General features: G+C 36.5%; 1 protein-coding gene across 2 annotated transcripts in view; it reads left to right on the top strand.

Moving 5' to 3' along the window:
• Nucleotides 1-20,899, top strand: part of LOC150109178 (vacuolar protein sorting-associated protein 37A-like) — a 243,999-nt gene that overhangs the window by 53,039 nt on the left and 170,061 nt on the right. The window lies entirely within an intron of this gene.

Below are 20,899 nucleotides of genomic sequence, written 5' to 3'. Positions count from 1 at the left end.
GCCCACGCGCACACACATAGTTGCAAAACCTGTAATACATGAGTATCATTTTGGGTAGAGGGTGGGAACAGAGAAGGAATTTGCAGTTTACTGTTAGTTTCTTGAATAACTGTTGGAACTTGAATAACTCTTGAAAAGCATGTGTGTGTGTGAGTGTGTATGCGTACGTGCGTGCGCATGCACACACACACAGTTGCAAAACCTGTAATATATGAGTATCACTTGGGGTAGAGGGTGTGAACTGAGAAGGAATTTACAGTTTACTGTTAGTTTCTTGAATAACTGTTGGAACAGTTTTCCTTCTTGTTTTCCAGTATTCCATTGGAACGTTTGGTGGTTGTCTTCATGTTGGAATGATTAAAGAGAGAAAAATAAGATAACTGTTTAATAGTAAAGATTTATTTCCCTTTTCACAGATAACCAAGATGCAGAGGGTGTGTGAGTTGAGACTTTCTTGAAATTAAAAAAAAATAATAATATTATTATTATTAAGTGAAACCTCCAGTGAGTCAGGGACTCATCAAGGTCACATGGGGGAGTGTCGAAAAAATCTTGATCTCCCCCCCCCCTTATTGACAGCATTCATTCTCAGATTCGAAGGATGTCCTTTCTCCACCCTCCATAAAATGAAAAAATTCATCAACTAAAATCCTGTATGACCCTTTCAGAAGTTTATGAGTCCCAATCATATCATCCCTCTTTCTCCTGTTTGCTAGTGTCTGCAGTCTACAAAATCTCAATCTATCTTCATAATCGGTATTCCAAAATCTTGATATAATTTTTAACACCTTCCTTTGCACTCTCTCCATTGTATCAGAATCACAACAGAAACCAGGAGACCAGACTTGTGCACAGTAGTCCAAGTGAGGTATTATCAAGAGGCCTTATAAAGAGGCAAAATGACATCCTTATCATGCTAAAATTTGTTTCATATCATAAGACTTTAGATGCCTTTAATGGTAAAGGATTATGAGAATTGCTTATGTGGTATTTGATATGGGAAGATTTTTTTTAGTTCATAGTGAAAAACTGGCACACAGACCTATATTTTATCAATGTTAATAACTTACGTTTTCTACTTTTCTCAAATAAAATTTAAATGTTTTATTTGGTATGGAAATTGATTAAATATAACATTCCTTAGAAAAATATATGTCTTGTGCTTTTTATAGAAATTTTTCAATATATTCCAAGTTTTGTTTTAAATTTTATCCAGTTATTTTATCCTATCATGCATTCTTGGATCCATAACTAATTTCGTAATAAGGAACTGTTTCTGAATTAGTTCTGTCAGGGTTTCCCAAACTGTGTTCTGCGGAAGGTGAATAAGTGTTCCGCGAGAAGTTCTCCTGGAATTTCTCATTTTAGTTTGTCATTTCTAAGCATTATAGTGGAAATATTCTGAGGAGAATAATGTTAATGAATATGTCGAAAAGCTCAGACCCAGAACGCCTAATGACATCTGTGTAGCAAATGTTAGTGACCAAGCCGTGTATTTTTAAATTGGAAGTATTCATGAATTAAATATATTTAATTTTCGATTCGATGTGCGTTAATTTTCGCACATTGAAACTTTTCAACATTTGGGGAAGGGAATACCGCTGTTTATGACTGGTCATAAAAATTGCCTGCAAGCAGATTATAACAATGGGTGGCATATCCTCTGTTCTCAAAACTGAAGGAAATGATACCTGTGTAGCAAATGTCATTGACCAAGTGGCATATTTTTAAACATGGAAATATTCATGAATTATTGTTAATTTTCACACATTGAAATCTTTCAACAATTGGGAAAGAGAATACTGCTGTTTATGACCAATCATAAAAATTGCCTACAAGCCGATTACAACGATGGGTGGCATATCATCTGTTCTCAAAACTGAAAGAAATAACATCTGTGTTGCAAATGTTAGTGACCAATCAGCAAGGAAATATAAAGACAATTTTTCCACTAAAATAAAAGTCTGTATCCAGTTCTCAAATCGAATAATATTGAATACTTTCTTCACAAGATCGTATTGTAGGGTGAAGGTTTCGAAGTAGTGCCATGATTTTTTAAAAGTAATAGGCCTGCAGATTTAAATTTTTATGTGAATAAGAAACAAGGGACTGTTTAATTTTGGTATTAAGAAATCTCTTATTAAAGGTGTTTGTGATGCAACAGATAATGAGTCATCCACCACCAGCCTACAGAGCGATCTCCAGGATGGCATACAGGAGAAAAAGTCTACATTCACTCATAAGTACTTATAAAAATATTATAAATTTTTGATGATCAGAATGGAATATGTCAATGAAAATCAGCACAAATTAATTTAATGATGTTTAATTAATTATTAATGATCAATTATTAATTGATAACAAAAAATCAGCTAAATTAACAATTAATTAGTAATTAATACATTACAAAATAACCAAGGTGTTCCATGAAAATTTCAGGATTTGCAAAGTGTTCCGTGGTAGGAAAAGTTTGGGGAACGCTGAGTTATATAATTTCATAACTAAAAAAAGCTTTATGTAAAAATGCACATAAAAATTGTTCAGAGTCAAATTTACGATTGTCCATATAATTTCTGTTGTGTCCTTGTGAGGGCTATCATGATATCCATAGCAGATTTACATTATTTAAAGAATACTGATATTCAATAGCAATTTCATGGGGAAAAAATGACAACTTAAGTTATGGCATCATCATCATACAACTCATCCATCCTATCATAGGATGGATTAAATCTCCCCCTTAACAAGGAGGCTTACAGCTAATTAACGCAACCACGATACCACTCCTTGCTGCATCCCCTGAGGGCAGTGTTTCTGACTGTAGTTCATGTGTGTTTTCACAGGGCCAATTTGCCTGTTCTGGGGGAACAAAAAACAGGGAACTTCTGGGTGAACTCCCTCCCCACCACATTTGTATGAGACTGGCTAACTCACCTTTTGACGAAAGAGGCCAGATAAAGGTTCCTCACATCAATTGATGGGAATCGAAACCCAGGTCTTTCTGACCAAAGTGCTTTGTCTATACTGACTGAGCTATGAAGATGCCAAGTTATGACCTATTCATCATCTTCAAATTCCTGATATATACACTCTCAAGGGGTCTACAGGTATCATGTACAGGATACAATAGTAACATATGAAAAATTTACATCCTTACTAACTTCCTATCTACAATTTTTCTCCAAATCAGTCTGTTGAATGTCAAGACTCCACTATTATCAGATCTTATATTTCTGTCTTCTAAGGCACTTTTCTGTATCAATCCACCTATATCTTGGTCTTCCTCTGGGTCTTTTCCTGCCAGCCTGTCAGAGAACAGTTGTTTTGCTAATCTTTCCTCTCCCATTCTACTTAAGTGACCATACCACCTGAGATTAGCTCTATTAATGCATTCCTGGATGCTAACAATATCAAGTTCTTTCCTAATATCCTCATTTTTAATATGATATTGCCATTGATGCCACATGTTTACGCCTCTGATCTTTCTCAGGACACATATCTGCAGTCTCTAGTCTTTGGTCAAGTATTTTACTTCTGACCCAGCTCTCAGATCCATAAGTTAAAATTGGCTTCAATACTATCTTGTATACAGCTAATTTATTTGGCTAATTTCTTTCTTATTCCATATAAATTTATTCAGTTGACTTTCTACCATACCAGCTTTGTTGATTCTGTTGTCTATTTCCATGTTTAATTTACCATCTTCACTAAAAATCGTGCCTAAGTAGCTGAAATGTTTTACTTGTTCTATAAGTTCTCCATTCACAATGCAGTTGATATTTTCAATGTTTCTGCCTATTTTCATTGTCTTTGTCTTTTTAATTCTAAACCTTAATACCATAGCTATTACAACAGTTATTCAATTTAGTCAGGGAATCTTGCAGACTTGTAGCAGATTTATTTAGAAGTATAACATCATATGCATAAAGCAAAGAGCTGAGATTAACACCGCCAATTTTGATATCAGGTTTAATACCACATTCCTTCATAATGTGATCCATATAGATAATGAATAACAGAGGGGTTAATGTACATCCTTATCTCACCCCAGATTTAACATTAAACCATCTTCCTGTACTTCCTTCAATTCTAACTGCTGACTTACAACTCAAATAAAGACTAAGTATTGCTTGATATAATGCCCCATTGACACCATATAACTGCAGCGTATTGAATAGCTTCTCTCTTGGCACCTTGTCATATGCCTTTTCCAAATCGACAAAACTTAAATACAGATCTTTGTTATATTCCCATGCTTTCTCGACTATTTGTAAAGTGAAGATCTGATCCTGACAGCCTCTATTTGGCCTGAATCCAGCTTGTTCTTCACCAAGCTTTTCTTCCACAATTCTTCTCAACCGTTTCTCAAGTATACTTGCATGATCTTGCCAGGAACACTCAGTAGGGAAATACCTCTGTAATTCTCACATTCAGTTTTATTTCCCTTTTTATATATGGATACTATGAGAACTCTACTCTGATCATCTGGAATTTGTCGCTCTGTCCAGGCCTTCTGAACTATGCAATGCAGCCACTATAAGACTTTTATACCTCCATACTTGAGCATTTCTGGTCTAATATCATCTACTCCAGCCGCCTTTCCACATTTCAGGCTTGTGATGTCTTTTTCTACTTCCAGTATGGATATGTATTCCTAACTGTATGCCTGTTGAGTGTTTTTTACCACTGTGCTATCACTGCTTGTTTCATTTAGCAATTTTTCAGAGTAATTAGTCCATACTTCAAAGATATTTTTTTTCTCCAGTGTTCATGTCACTTTTATCATCTCTAATTTCTTTTACAGCATTCTTTCCTCCATTTCTGAGCTTCTTCAACAACCTCCAGAATATCTACCTTCTTGATATTTATTTTCTGTGTTCTTACCAAAATCCTCCCATGACTTTTGTTTAGCCAGTTTTACACGGTATTTAGGTTCCTTCATTTGTCTCTGTATTCTCTAAGAGCACGAGCTGACTTATTTCCCTGGAACTTTTGATATGCTTTCTTCTTTTCCTTCACTGCCTCTTTAACTTCCTGTGTCCACCATGAAGTTCTGATTTTTCTATCCTTGCACACAACCTCACCATATGCCTCTCTGGCTGAATCGATCAGCATTTTCTTCATGGCTTGCCTCCAACTCTCCAAGGTTTGGTTCCTACTCTCAAACTCTTTCATTTTTTCATTAATAATATTTGTGTATTTTAGTCTATAGTTCACATCTGAGTGCTGCTCAACTTTTATTTGCTTTAAAACTTTCTTACATGTTCTTATTTTCAATATGAAATTCAATTTTATCCTGCTCAACAAGACTAAATGGTGATCACTTCCAATTTCAAATCCTCTGTACAATCTGGTGTCCTGCACCAGTCAGAAAACATCATTATCAACAATAACATAGTCAATGAGACTTTTCTTATTCCTTGCCTCTTCTCTCCAAGTGAATTTATGCACATTTTTATGTTGGAACATGGTGTTAGTAATAACCAGTCCATGTCCTGAGCAGAAATCCAACAGGTATTTGCCATTATTATTAGCTTTGCTCTTTTCTCCAAATTTTACTAAAATATTTTTGTATGTCTGACAATCATTTCCTTCTCTGCTATTTAGATCCCCAACAAGGACCAACTTTTCCTTTTCCATTGTGTCAGTTGTTTTTTCTAAAGCGTCAAAAAATTCCTCCACTTCTACCTTAGTAGAATTTTCTGTGGGACCATAGGCACAGATAAGTGTCAGTTCCCCATTCTGATATTTGCTAGATCACTCTGCTTGAGACTGCTTGCCATTCAAGAAGATTAGCCTTGCATTAAGTGTTGAATACTATGGCTACTCATTCTTTTTCTTGATTGTCATTGCCTGAATATAACATTTTGTATTTATTGCTCAGAAAGATCTCATGAGTTTTTGTCTTTTTTGTTTCAGTCATCCCTATTATGTTGATCTGGTACTTATCTAATTACTCAGCTAGCTCCATTTCTTTGCCATTCAGATTTCTTATGTTGATAGTACCAATCTTGAACTCTGGTAATGTTGACTTTTTGTAAGTTTTAGGATTTGTTCCAGTAGCTGACTTTTCCCTGTTTGCCGTGGTTCCCTGGCAAAAACAACGGGGGCCTTGTTTTACTGGGCGATGCCTTAGCCAGCATGAAATTCTGTCATGTTGTACCATCGTTTTGTATTTTGGTTTAAGCCAATAAGAATACAATTTGGTCAGCTAAATCCCAAATTGCCTGCCCATTTTCGTCTGTTCAGTATCCAGATAGATACTTAAAAGGGTGCACCACGAGAAGGTGGGGGATTGGACATTAGGTCAGAAGTCCTGGTCGGTTCTCGGCATTCCTTTGATGGAAATGTTGCGGTCTCCTCTCAGTTCTTTTGCTTTGATCCTTAAGCACCCCAAGTTATGACATACCTTTATTAAATTTGACTCATTTTTGGCACATACACCATAGGCATTATTGTAATGTTAGTTTTTTCTGGAGGTTCAATTGAAGAAAGGTTATTTCCAGATCATTCAGTTCAAATAATTCCTAAAATACCTGTTATATCCTTTCTTGAACACGTTCAGTGAAAATATGGATCTAGCCAGCAGTTTGTTCCACTTTCACTTACAGCACATAAGAAGACATGTTTCTTAATCTTATGTTTACTCAGCTTCTAGGGGTGACTGACTTCTTTGCATGCACCATAAGATGCAAAATCTCCCTTGTATCTATACTGCAAAATTTCTTTTCTAGTGCATGTTTCTATCATGTTGCCTCTCCTCCTCCTATTTCTCAGCCGAAGTGGAAGTAAATTTTCCTTATTCCTAGAAATTTGTATTCTCAACATGCAGTTATCCGGTTGTGATGATGTAACCATCTTAACAGTGTAGTCTCCATGATTTATGTTGGCTATCACTCCTAGGTTTCTAGCTTCAATAACCACTTGCAGTGTACTCAGTCTGCAATCATTTCACTTCCAAATATGTGAGATACAACAATTAGGAGAGAGAGACTATCTGTCAGAAGAGGAAAGATGTCATAAATGAGAACTTAAATGTGATTGACTGTAGCATCAATTTAGAATGTAAAATAGTAGAATAGCATGAATTCGATTATCAAAGATGTAACAGAATAGGTGCTGCAAGTGGGTCTGAGAGATGGTACAATTAGTGGAATGACTGAGGCTGTGAAGAGGGAAAGAATTACAGATGATATGACTATGCTAGTTGGAATGAATGATTTAGATGGTAGTGTAAATGAAAAAGCATGGAATTTGAGAATGTTATTAGAAGCTGTGAAGCATGAGTGTTAAGGGTAGGTTGTAAGTATATTGTCCAGGTATGATAGTAGGGAGCTGAGAAGAAGGACAATGATTATGAATAGTAGGATAACAAGTATTTTCAACAAGCAGAATCTTGTGTGTATTTCATTTCACTTCACATTTTCATTTCACTTCACAGTGAAATGAGAATTAGATGATGGATTTTCGAATGTGAGCGCGCTCACATTAGGTGTTAATGGTGATGGAATACATGATATGGCTCCAGGGATTGTTTTGAAAGACAGGTGGGCTATGGATCCCCCCCCCCCCCCCCCCGAGAGTGATAGGAATGGTATGATTGGAAGGGAGTTAAATTAGATCTAGAGTATGCCTATTTAGATGGGTGATAAATTGCTGACAGATGTCAGATTGAAAAAGCAGAGATAGGGAAACTAGAGCTAAAGGAGAGGATTCAGGTGGGTGGGCAGTGCATGTAGATACCAATAAGCAAATGGGTCTATGGGTGAATGGAAAATTTTGGAAAAAGATATCTACTTCACCAACTAAATCTAGTTCATGAGGTAGAAAATTGGAATGGGATGTTTAGTAGAAAGTGTAGGAGTAGTTGTGAGAAAAGGAAGCAGTTAAGTTTTATGAAAGAAACATTTGAAACAAGAGGGAGGAGTTATTGGCATTAGTTAGCTCTTCTTGGCCAAAAGTTATTGGTATTAGTGAGACATGGCTAGCAGAAGATGATATTGTAATTGGTGTATAATGTGAAGGCTATAATATTTTCATGGCAGACAGAGTAAACAAGCGTGGTGGAGGCACGTTACTGATGATAGCTGATGAATTGCAGCCAAAAAGAGTAACAGCTCAATAGGGGATCAGTGAAATGGAAAACAGTATGTTTGAGGCCATCTGGTGTGTGATGGTGGCTAACATGACAAAATATATAGTTGGATGGTGCTGTTGTAGGCTAGGTAATGTAAAAGATGATGCAAAGGATATGGATCAGCAAATAAACTCAATAGAGGATGGATAATTATTATGGGGAACTTCAACTATGGAGACTTAGATTGAAAGGAGGAAAGGTAACATGAGACAAAAGAAATGGAATTTATGCAGTTATTAAGGAAAGGTATTTAAGACAATGTAATGGAAGTACTAGGGGATTTAGAATGCTGGGCCTTGTGAATACATCAAAGAATTTGTCTATAATGAAGGTGACTACTTTGCCATGAGTTGGTGAGAGCAATCATGTAGTTTGACCTGGAACATGGCTAACTATATAGATTTCTCACTAAAGAAGGATTAAATGTGGAATTGCAAAACTGGTAATTATGTCAGACCTAGGAGACTGCTGAGAAGTGCCGTAAAATGACATACTGCAGGGGAAGGATGTTAATAATGCATAAAAGAAATGGTACCAGTATTTGAAGGAAGGATAGCAGAATTCGTACCTAGAGTCAAGAGAATAAATAGGAATTAAGTGGATGAGTAACATGATTAAACATGAGTTGCTAAAAGAGAAAGGCAATTAGTAGTTTCATGAGCAGTATAGAGCATAGGCAAGTACAGTGACTGGTATGGCAAGGAAGGCAAAAAAAGGAAAAAAGAGTCTGAGATGAAATTAGCTGTGCAGGCCAAAGATAATCCAAAAGAGTTCTTTCAGTATGTGGCAAGTAAAAAGAAAAATGACCATGATAGATTAGTTTTAATGAAATCTGATGGTAGAGAGATAACTGAAGCAGATGAAATAGTTGAATTACTGAGTTATCACTTTCCAGAGATGTGTCGTCCAATTAGAGATATTGCAATAACAGATGTGCAAGAGCTGATATTGAAACAGAGGTAGATAAAGCAGAGGTGTACACGATCTTACAGAACCTTAAATACATCTAGAAGATTAGATGGGATATCAGTATGCATGTTACGAGAATGTACTGGGGTTCTGGCAGTGCCTTTGACCAGATTGCTTAATTTGAGTCCCAAGAGAATGGAAAGAGGGCGAAATAATTCCATTGCATAAAGGAGGCTCCAAGACAGAAGTAGCAAATTATTGACAGATCAGTATCTCAGGAGTGGTGGTCAAAGTATTGGCCACAAAACCATGTACAAGGTAGCATGGTTTTGTGAAGGATAGATCATACCTCAGTAATTTACTCACTTTTTATAATAATGTAACAGCTGAGTTGGATAAGGGGAAATGGTTACACAATGATACTGCTAGATTTTACAAAAGTATTTGACAGGGAAGTTTGGTACATGAACTAGAGCAAATGAATTAATATGAAGCTGGTGATGTGGCTAAAGGATAGCTAATGGATAGATATCAGAGAGCAGTTTAGGAAGAAGTTGAGTACAGAAGGTATGTGACTAGCAGTATTCAACAGGGCTTTGTACTTGGGCCATTGCTTTTTAACTCGTATATCGACAATATGGGATGTGATCTGAGGAGAAATATTCAGTTATTTGCTGATGATGTAAAACAAGGTAGTAAATAGTTAATAAGGATTATATAAGATCGTGCAGGATGACTTGTATAAACTAACAATTTGGACAAAGAAGAATATCTGTCAGTTTAATGTAGCAGAGCGTAAGGTTATGCATTTTGGAATGAAAAGGTTATCAGCTATGATATGTACTGCATTGATGGAACTGAACTGCAAGAAATTACAGAAGCTAGGGATTTGGGGGTGTTAGTAACTTCTGTTTACAGAAGTCAATTTGAGTGGTGGAGACAGAGTTGTAGAGTAGATGCCCTCCCTCGATGAGTCTTTGGACTCCCTGGAGGTGTCACGTAACAATAATTATTATTATTACGGGTTGTTACATGACACCTCCAGGGAGTCTAAAGACTCATCGAGGGAGGGCATCTAGTCTACAACTCTCTGTCTCTGCCACTCAAATTCACCAACTACAACAAACTGCAACTACCACCACCACCACCATCACCATCATCATCTGCATCAACGCCATCAACTGTCCACTACCACAACTAGTATTATAAACATCCATGCCCACGGTGGGATTCAAACCAGCAGCCTTTTGGCTGGGAGTGGATACGCTAACCACTCGGCCAATCAGGCCAGAAGTTCATAGAATTACTTGGTTATTGAAGAACACACTAACAAGCAGAGATAAGGAGGTCATCATATCTCTTTATAAGGCCTTGATACGGCCTCATCTTGACTTGAGCACAGATCTGGTCACCTGGGTTCCTTGGAGATGTAGAAGAAGGGAAAGGTTCCAGAGGTGGCAGGTTTATGGGATGCTTCTAATGAGAATAGATTGAAGATTTGTGGGCTACAGAAATTTACAATTAGGAGGAAAAGGGGAGGGGATATGATAGAGACATATAAGTTACTTAGAGGTTGTTATAGGATTGACACAGATGGAATTTTCAGTACATGACTAGTATTGAGAGAACTAGTGGGTCATTCCTGGATATGAAAAAAAAAAGAGTTTAGTTAGCATGGGAGTGAGGGCTAGATTTTTCACTTCAGAGGGTAGTGAATGAGTTGCTAGAGTGTTATGAATGCTTTGATGGCAAATGAGCTCTAAGCAAAGTATATTGTGTAATATTTTATTTTTTATGTTGTTCCCATCCTTGAAAGGTTATTAGTAAACCTATAGTACATTTGTACTGTGGGTGAGCTAAGGATTTTTTTTCAATTTTTATCAATTTTATATATATATATATATATATATGTTAACAATACCAAGCAATTTTATAAGCTAGGTTTTTTAAGCCTTTTTCACAAGTAAGCAAACGGACAAGTAAGTCAAGTTTGCGGCTGCATGTAGTGCAACACTAGGCAACTCGCTGTAAAGGTGGAGTAAGCTCTGTTCACTTTCCTTAGAATTTTCCCCTAATGCAAAGCACATTTCCTTGCGGAGATGTATGATGGTATGCATTAAGGTAATTGTCACTACCCATACCAGTTTTGACCTTTATTGAGGTCTCGTCAGTGGGAGCCAGACCTAAAAAAATGCCAAGGGCGAAGTAATACAGAGCTTATGAATATTTTACCTAAACAAGTTGCCATAAGGTGCTTTGACCTCATTAAATAAAAATCTCAGGATGAGAGTATATATATATATATATTTTTTTTTTTTTTTAATTTGATTTTTGCATAGTCTGGAAATCCTGATTTAGAGACCAAACATGAACATTTTCAATTCTTCCAATAAGTGGGGCAGTGGTTGCACAACGGCCAATGAAATTCATCTCCTACCTAAAGACAATCACAAACATCCATTCCCATAGCTGGATTTGAACCCATGACCTGTTAGTTGGAGAGTGGGTAGCATACCTACTCTCCAACCAACAGGTCATGGATTGGCCAACTAAGCTGGTTTGGTTGGCCAAGGGTTGGTATTTAGATTAGTATGAATTAAAGGTTAGTATTTGGTTTCTAGAATGTTATTGGACCTCCTATGATGAGTCTATGGACACCATGGAGGTATTCATAATAATAATAATGCATAACTTTGCACTTATGAACATTGAACTGACATTTATCAGTTGTCCATTAAAGCAGTCTGTTCAAATCAGCTGGCAGGCATTCTGTTTTGAATCAGATATGTTCCTTATCACCTCCTCCTCAATTTTGAATTCAGACCATTCACAGGGTTACTAGTATACAAGTTAAACAGCGGTGGCTCATGTACCTCCCATACTATGTTTAGCATAATTTTGCTGCTACATGTGGTCCAGTTGAAACCAAATTTCAAATAACTTGACAAATTTTAAGAGATATTTTAAATGCCAGGTTTCACCTAGCTATCATGAAATTATCAGTATTAGTTTTAGAATTGTTTTGCTAATAAAAGTTTGCTAATCGAAATCAAAATTGAATCACATGGATACTTGTATAAATTCCGAATCCCAAGTTTTATTTAATTCTATTACCAGAGCAGAGTTATTGAAATAAATGTATGATATAGACACGTTTTGCTCTTCTGTGCTCCTATTGAAACAGATATTGCTGATAAAATGATTAATAGATGCCAGGTCAGTTTTTTCTTCTTTCTCTCTCTCTCTTTTTTATTTTTTTTTTATTTTTTAATGATATTTATGTAGCATTATCTGCTGGATATAAAAGAGAAAGGTAAGTAGGCTAGACAAACCTTGTAACTGGTGGAGTAAGCAAGGAAATAGCAGCACTGATTGCTGTTTGGACATTAGGCAGATTTTATTCTTTTTGTTATTTTTAAAGTTGGGTATAGCTTTGTTTGTACTTCTTTTTCAGGTGTTACAAACTTCTATACAAATAATATCAGAGGGGGAAGATGGAACTTTATATTCAAGCAAGTGATTAGTACCGATTATGCTGCTTTATATCTTGAACCTTTGGCACATTTGTTAGGGAATCAAGTTTCAGTAATGACAAAGAGTTTAAAGTGGACTGGGTAATGAAGGAGGTCTCTTCTTACCTTTTCATCCCAAAGAAAAGTGTGTGCTCATTTCTTAGTGTCCAGAATACTATCATTGGCATTTGGATCCCAAAGGTACAGTATTAGTCAGAAGTTGCTACTTCCTAGCTGGGGGGCGGGGGGTCGGTGCAGGCTTCCATCAGTCCCTAAAACAGAAGCCATTCCTGATATGGAGCAGATGCCTGTGCAGCCATACCTCACCTGGTGAACAGTCACTACGGTTTATCTTCAGGTATTTCCCCAGGGGTATGCTTATTTAATGGCAGCATTTCACGCCACATCACATTGTCATCTTAGGATTCTGTGGTGTTTTAGTTTGAAAGGCCTTGCCAAAGGCCACTCTACTACCCTTGATGGCAATGTTGCTGTTGGTCCAGGACTGCTTATTCATCAGGTTACCTTATCTTGCAGCTGCTCTCTATGACTATGGGGATGATCTACTATTCACCACCTGTGGGCTTGTTTGGTTGTGGTTAGCTTTGCAACTGGAAACTGGAAAGAAAATAAACTTCTGTAGGGACTCTAATCCATGAAAGGATTAGAGTCCCAAGCATAGTCTATCTTACTGAAAATGTTTGGAAAAAACTAAGTTAAAGATATCTGCCAGGAACAACATCATAAATAAACTGACAGGCATAACTTGGGATTGTTATGCCTCAACTCCTAGAACAGCAGCTCTGGCTCTAGTCTTCCCTGTTGTGGAGTATTGTTCGCCAGTTTGGGGCCAAAATCACCACACAACTCTCGTGGACACACAGCTTAACATAACAATGAGAACCATCTCTGGTACCTTACAATCTACTCCTCTCCTATGGTTACCTGTTCTTTCTCACATTACTCCTCCATGCCTCAGAAGAGAAGTCATTAAAGAAATTAAGAAAATCAGAAATAACATGTCTTCCTATACATCAAGATATCTCTTCACCTCCAGTCCACCACCTTTGCCTCCAGACCTCCCATATGGCTTGTGGAATCACCAGATGATTGTCCACAGGATTGGTGGAACTCTGGAACGAACTACAAACTGTAAATAAGTATCTGAACACAGATCCGACTATCAAACTGCCAGGATTCAATCTGCTTAGACAAGGCTGCTGTGCCCAATTATTACATCTGTTGAAATTTCATAATTACTCTTTTGCGGATGTGGTGCTGTGTTAGACTATGCATCATATCACTGATAACTGCTCCTTTCACTTGGAGGCTTCAGGAACTTGTATTTATTCCCAGGTAGTGTCATCGACTGGTTAACTGAACTGTCAGTCTGTATATTGTTTTGCTCAATAATTCTTGTATTTCCCCCATAAGCTAAATAAATAAATAAATCCAAAAGAATTTTTGTATAAAATAAATTAAGTTGTTGGTGAACACACCCTTATTACTGACAGGCTATAAGAGTGTGTTCTTATAGCCTTTGCATTAATTCTGAATAGTGTTATTGAGCAAAAATTTCATTCATTAATCAGCGTAAGAGCTTGTTAGATCACATGAATGAAAATAGTGATCTAGTTGCGGGGGGGGGGGGGATAAATGATAGAGGAGAACAAAAATATTGAACAAGGTCAATAGCCTTATTTAATAGTCACTTTATGCACTTCATTATAATGTATATTTGCTAATAATGTATATTTCATAAAATCCAGCATGATAACTTCACAGTCTTCAGTCTCTGTCTATTATGCTTTTTATGGTAATCCCACTCACAAAAGGCCATAGATCTGTAACATATCCAGAATCATCAGCAGGCAAATAAACTAGGAGATCAGATCTGGTGATCAAATGCAAAGCTGGTGATAGCAGAATTATGTGCTACTTAAAACTCACAAACATTTGTTCTGTGATGAGATCCAATACACAACCTGTTGGTGGTAAAGTGAAAGTATTACCTGCTCAGCCACCCATGCTGACAACATATATGCAGCAGGTTACGAATGCAGATTAATGTATGTACCTGTTATATTTTTGTGACAAATGATTTGTCATTAATAAAAGACTTTTGCCTTCATATAATTAGATTTTCAACATGTTCACTACCTGGTAACTTTTATCGAAGTAACATACATAAATGCAAGGAAAATTTAATATCAAGAAATGCAATATACATCCTCTGTCCAAAAAGAAACCGAACTGAAAGAAAATAAAACAGAGGCCAATTATAATTATTCAAATCATTTATTTTCAATATACTCTCCCTCAGCTTCGATACAGCGTTTGGCACGGTCAATTAATTCGTTAAATGAGTTTTTTATATCATTTTTTTGGGATACTGTTGAGAGTCGTGTTTACTGCTGCTTGAATGTTTTCAATGGTGTTGTATCGCTTTCCTTTCATCGGCAAATGAAGTCGGGGTGGTGGGGGATGAAAAAGATGTCGGGTGAATACGGCGAGTGATCCAACACACAAACTTGGTTTTTGCTCAAAAACTGTCTCGCAGTGTTCGAATGAGATGGTGCATTATCGTGCAAAAGTGACCAGCTGCCTGCATCATGATATTCATGCCCCGTACGCAATGAATTATCGCTATCAATCGCTTCAAAACTTCGAGATAAAACTCACCATTGACCGTTTGCCCAGGCGGAATGAATTCTTTGTGGATAATGCCCTTGGAATCATAGAAACAAATCGGCATTGTCTTTACTTTTGACTTCTCCAAGTGACTTTTTTTTTCACATGCCCCTCTTCTGGTGGAGACCACCAGAAGAGGGGCATACTCAAAACACCACATTTTATCACCAGTAACGATCATTTCAAGGAAGTTTGAGTCCTTATGAGTGGTTTTAATGAGGTCTTTGCAGTGTTCAATTCGATACATTTTTTGGTCATCTGTCAACTTGTGGGGAACAAATCGTGAATTCAATTTATGAAGGCCCAAATTCTCAGTCAAAATGTTGTGCACAGTTGGTTTTGGAATCCCTAATTCATCTTCAATCAATCTCACAGACGATTTCGGGTTTTCTTTGATGAAATCGCACAATTTTTGGATGTTAACTTTGCTCCGTCCAGTTTTTGGACAGCCCGGCTTTTTGTCAACCTCAAGCGTCTCACGACCACTTTGAAATCGCTTAAACCACTTGTAAACTTGAGTACAGAATAAGCATTCATCGTTATACGCTTTTTGAAGCATTTGATACATTTCGGTAAAACTTTTACCAAGTTTAACACAAAAGTCAATCGCAGCTTTTTTTTGAAACTTATTTTCTGACCGTTCGTCAAAACACACTGTCACTCTCGGCACTATAACTCTACTTCTAATGAAACAAATGTCATTAACAGTTGACGCAACACTAACGAAGGTTGCTGCTTTCAACAACAAAAAGATACAACAAGTGGCACCACTAGTTTCTTCTATTTTCGAAAAGTTCAGTTTCTTTTTGGACAGAGGGTGTGTATATGTAGTATGTATGTGTGTATATATTTATATATAATGTTGATAATGGAACAAGGAATAACCATTGTATGCATCACATTGTTTATCAGTTATCTCTCTGCTTCTTGCATTCTAACATTTAATTTAAAAATTTGGCATTGCAGTATTCTAAAGAATATTGTAAACATTTAAAGATGTAATCAAAAAAAATCACAAAGAACTTAATCCATTACATATTCAACTATCCTTAGAAAGCTGTTTATAAATTAAGTACAGAAAAGTCATCATATTTAAATATGCTCACCAGATACAAGGACTTCATCTCCTTACCATTCCTTGACATATTTTCATTTGTATCACTTCTCTGCTAAAAGAACTTAATATGAAATTTACTTATTTCAAAAATTGCAGCATTTGAGATCCCTGAACGATTTTAATCCTTTGCAAAAATACTCAACTGTTTAGAGCCTCTGTAGCTCAGTCAGCATAGACAAAGTCCTTTGGTCAGAATGACCTGGGTTCAATTCCCGTCCATGAAGTGGAGAGCTTTTATATGGTCTCTTTCGACTAAAATGTGAGTTAGCCAGTCTTGTACACAGGGGAAGATTTTTTCCGAAACTCAAGTTTTTCGTCTCAGAACAGACAAACCGGCCCCATGAACACACACTTTTACAGACAAAAATACCTCTCCCCAGGCAATGTCAGGCTCTGTGACAAGTGAGTTGGGATTGCACATGTTAAGTCGCATCAGGTAAAAGGCCAATCCCAAATAGATGGGATTAAGGTACAAGAGGAGGAAGAAGACAAAAATACTCAAGTGTTTATGAAATTTCCTGTATTTTTTGTAAAGGTATATATAAGTTAAACTGTCCATAATTATTAAATGTGGAGGGGGGGGGGGCTGTTCAAACTGCTTATTCAACATTAGCCACCCATTCCATGAACTTGACAAATACAGTGCCTGCCTTATTTATGACATGTAAAATATATGAGCATGTGTTCGTTGTGCCATTGTCATTGATTTACGTACTGTATCTCTATATTAATTTATTTTTTCTTGCAGTCATTATTATTATTATTATTAACATTTGACCTCCATGGAGTCAAAATCTCATCATGGGAGGTACACTCTATTGCACACAATACTCATCCAACCACGCCTTAATGTGTCGTCACATCATGTAGGATAGTTTTTATGAAAGCTACTAGATATATGCATATCAGCCACAATTGGAAACTTTTATTTAATACTGTTGGACCTCCTTTAGTCCAAATTAAAGCACAATGCAATTTGGTTTCTAGATTCTACAAGGTGTTGGATTGCATCTATACCAGGCATTTATTAGAGAGTCCTTTAAATAGTTCAGATTTGATGGAAGAGGACCTTGGTCCTGGATCTGTTTTTCTAACATATCCTGTACATTTTCAATGGGATTCAGATCTGGCCTTTGTGGTTGCCAGGGAAGATGGTGGAAGTCGTGATGGACAGTAGCATTGTTGTCCACGAAATATCCGTCACCTGCTGGATAAAAAGTCAACATTGCAGGATGAACTTGATCAGCAACAATGTTAAGATACTTCTTGAAGGACCCAACCTTCCAGTAATATCAGGGGTCCTGTTCGTTCCAACTGAACATGTCCCACACCATGATCCATCTCCAGAATCTTGAGTTGTGTTTACAGGACAAACTGAGTTCATTGCTTCATGGGGCTCCTGCCACACTCTCTGCCTACCATTGGTACAGAACAAGGTGTACCATGACTTGAACAATTAGCCCACATGACTTTTTTTTTTCCCCCAGTGATGGTTTTTCAGTCCAGCTGCAGTGTTTCTGACACCACTGTAGATGAACTTTCCTGTTTTTTTTTTTTTTTTTTTTTTTTTGTGCAGAAATCGATGATTTCCGTATAAACATGTGACTGTAAACACTGATCCTCTTCAATTCCTTGTGCATAGTTCAGTGACATGGGTGGGGGGTGGGGGGGCTTTGTTAAATGCTTCACTCAATTAGCCCACATGACTTAATATAAAATTTACTTATTTCAAAAATTGCAGCTTTTGAGATCCCCGAAAGATTTTAATCCTTTGCAAAAATACTCAACTGTTTAGAGCATCTGTAGCTCAGTCGGTATAGACAAAGTCCTTTGGTCGGAATGACCTGGGCTCGATTCCCGTCCATGAAATGAAGAACTTTTATCTGGTCTCTTTCGACTAAAAGGTGAGTTAGCCAGTCTTGTACACAAGGGAAGATTTTTTCCGGAAACTCAAGTTTTTCGTCTCTCAGAACAGACGAACCGGCCCCATGAACACACACTTCTACAGACAAAAGTTGAAGCACATGGGAAGTTCTGTTTGCCCATACAAGCCCTTCTTAGTTGATGACAATCGCACTCCCGGTAGACTGTTTTAAGGCCACAGTTGCACATCTTAGACAAGCTATTTTTCTACTGATTAAATGGCTGGGGTATTTCACTGTTTGAGAAACCAGTCAGCTCTGTTGTTTTCAAAATCATAGCTCTAGCCAGATGAGCACCCACAATAAGCTGTTATTGAACTCCTAAAGATCCTTTGTTTTATCTGTTGTAATCAGCACTGTTGACAATCACCAGTCTGCACCATTCATAAATAGTTACCTAGAACTTGGTGCTGCACGTGACTAAGTATTTTGCATATATGCTTGCATGAGTGATGTTTATGTACGTCTCCATACAGATTTCTATTATAATTCAGTGGCCAGTATGTGTAGATAGTGACACATGTTCAGAATCTACTTCATATTAGATCTGTATTAGCGACAGCAAATCCCTACATGACCTGTTGTTAAGAATAGTGATGCTTAAATACTGCATAATACAGTGCATAGTGGATTTTGAGGTATTAAACATTCTGACAAAACCTTAGATATCCAAAAGCAGTATATTTAAAATTGCGATAGATTCCTCCCCCAACTTAATATACCATATTGTAGTGCGCTTTGAATCCAGGCAGAATATGATATTTTAGCATGTTTAAATTTAAGAATCTGTTTAGGTAGTAAAGTCTGTTTAACATAATCCTTACTTTATTTACGACATCGGTAATATGCGGTTTCCAGCTTAAAGTACTATCAATTTTTAATCCCAAGTAAGTTATTACACTGACTTTTTCTATTTTTTCGGTTGCAATTTGAATTTGGCCTGCAATTCCAATCATGCAAAATTAATTGTGCAGTGAAGTTCATTTTGCAAGTTAAAATTTACGTATTTAGTTTTTGAGATATTCAGACTGAGTTTGTTTGACTGGAACCAATTTGTTACTTTCAAAAGATCAGCATTCACGATGGTTTTCATTTGTTCGGCTGTGTCTGTAGAGAAAATTAGTACTGTGTCATCTGCAAAAGTATTTATTTTACTGTTAATTTAAGATTGCATAAGTCATTGATATAAATATTAAATAAAATTGGTCTCAAGACAGATCCTTGTGGTACACCGCAGTCTACTGTTTTGGAGCTGCTACGGCTGTTGTTTATTTTTACAATTTGTGATCTGGCATTTAAGTAATTTTTGAACCAGTTTAGGGCAGTATCTCATATTCCTATGACTTCTAATTTTTTTTATTAAAATTTCATGTGATACAGAATCAAAAGCTTTGTTTATATCTAGAAATAGTAAATTGTGTTAAATTTAGTTTAATCCTTTATCCAAGTGTAAGCAAACAAAGTTTGCACTTGAAAATATCTTCAGGACTGAGGTAAGGTGGTGCAACATCTTACCTCAGTCCTAAAGATATTCATTCATTCATCAACAATAAGGTTGTATACCTGTTGGCAACTTGTATAGGTAAATATGACCTCTCCTATTGCTTCTGCCTTAGTATCTCCAAGTTTGGGTCTGCCTCCCACTGACGAGATCTCAATAAAGGTTGAAATCGGTCTGGGCAGTGGCCCTTCCCTTAATGCATAGCAGTATACATGTCTGCAAGGAGATGTGCTTTGCATTATAGGAGATACTGAGACAAGGAGTGATGAGAGTTTGGTCCACCTTTGCTTGGAGTTGCACCACCTTACCTCAGCCCTGAAGATATTTTCAGGTGCAAACTTTGTTTGCTTACACTTGGATAAAGGATTAAACTAAATTTATTATAGTCTAACTAAGTGCAAAATAAACTTCCAGTATATTGTGTATATCTAGAAATAGTAAATTTGTATTCAGGTAGCTAAATTGAAAAATATAGAATATCATTTGTAAAATCAATTTTGTATTTGTATGATTAAATGTACATAAATTTCTGAATAAAAAAAAAAAAAAATCAGCTAACGCCTTTATAGTTTTAAATGGTCAGTACAGGTAACCCTCGTATAACGCAGTACTTATACAATGTGGTTTTGACAAAAACACAATCTAGAAATTGTAGTAACCCTTTATCTTTTCATATATTTTTTTCACTGTGCAACTTAAAATCAAATTTTATCTTCGTTAAATTTGTGTCTGCTTGTATCACGTGTGAATTTATATTAGGGGAAACACCCTTTAGCATGCATGTACGTCAATTGTATACTGTATAAAGTGTTTATTGTTGACAATTGTCTTCGTTTTCTGCCAGGAAAGTGCATTAAAAATCATAAGTGTGTTATCTCAAGCTGAGCACTTTTTTTTCTGGTGAGTTACATACATAATTAATATGTAATGCTTTTTACATAAAAAATTATTTTTATAGTAATGGTCACAAATTGCATTGAAAGGGGAAAAAAATGAATATTGAAAAGAAAATTCGTCTCGAAGAAAGTTTCTCTCGAAGAAAAAAAATTAGTCATGGATCAGTTGAAAAATGGAGAAAAACCAGTTGTTGTAAGGACTTTGAATTTAAAT

This window comes from Typopeltis vanoorti, chromosome 2, assembly GCF_054136105.1.
Source record: "Typopeltis vanoorti isolate ZY-2024b chromosome 2, IOZ_Tvanoo_1.0, whole genome shotgun sequence".
NCBI classification, from domain to species: domain Eukaryota; kingdom Metazoa; phylum Arthropoda; class Arachnida; order Uropygi; family Thelyphonidae; genus Typopeltis; species Typopeltis vanoorti.
The sequence above is the reverse complement of the archived record's forward strand: the minus strand, read 5'-3'. Positions and strand labels throughout refer to the sequence as shown.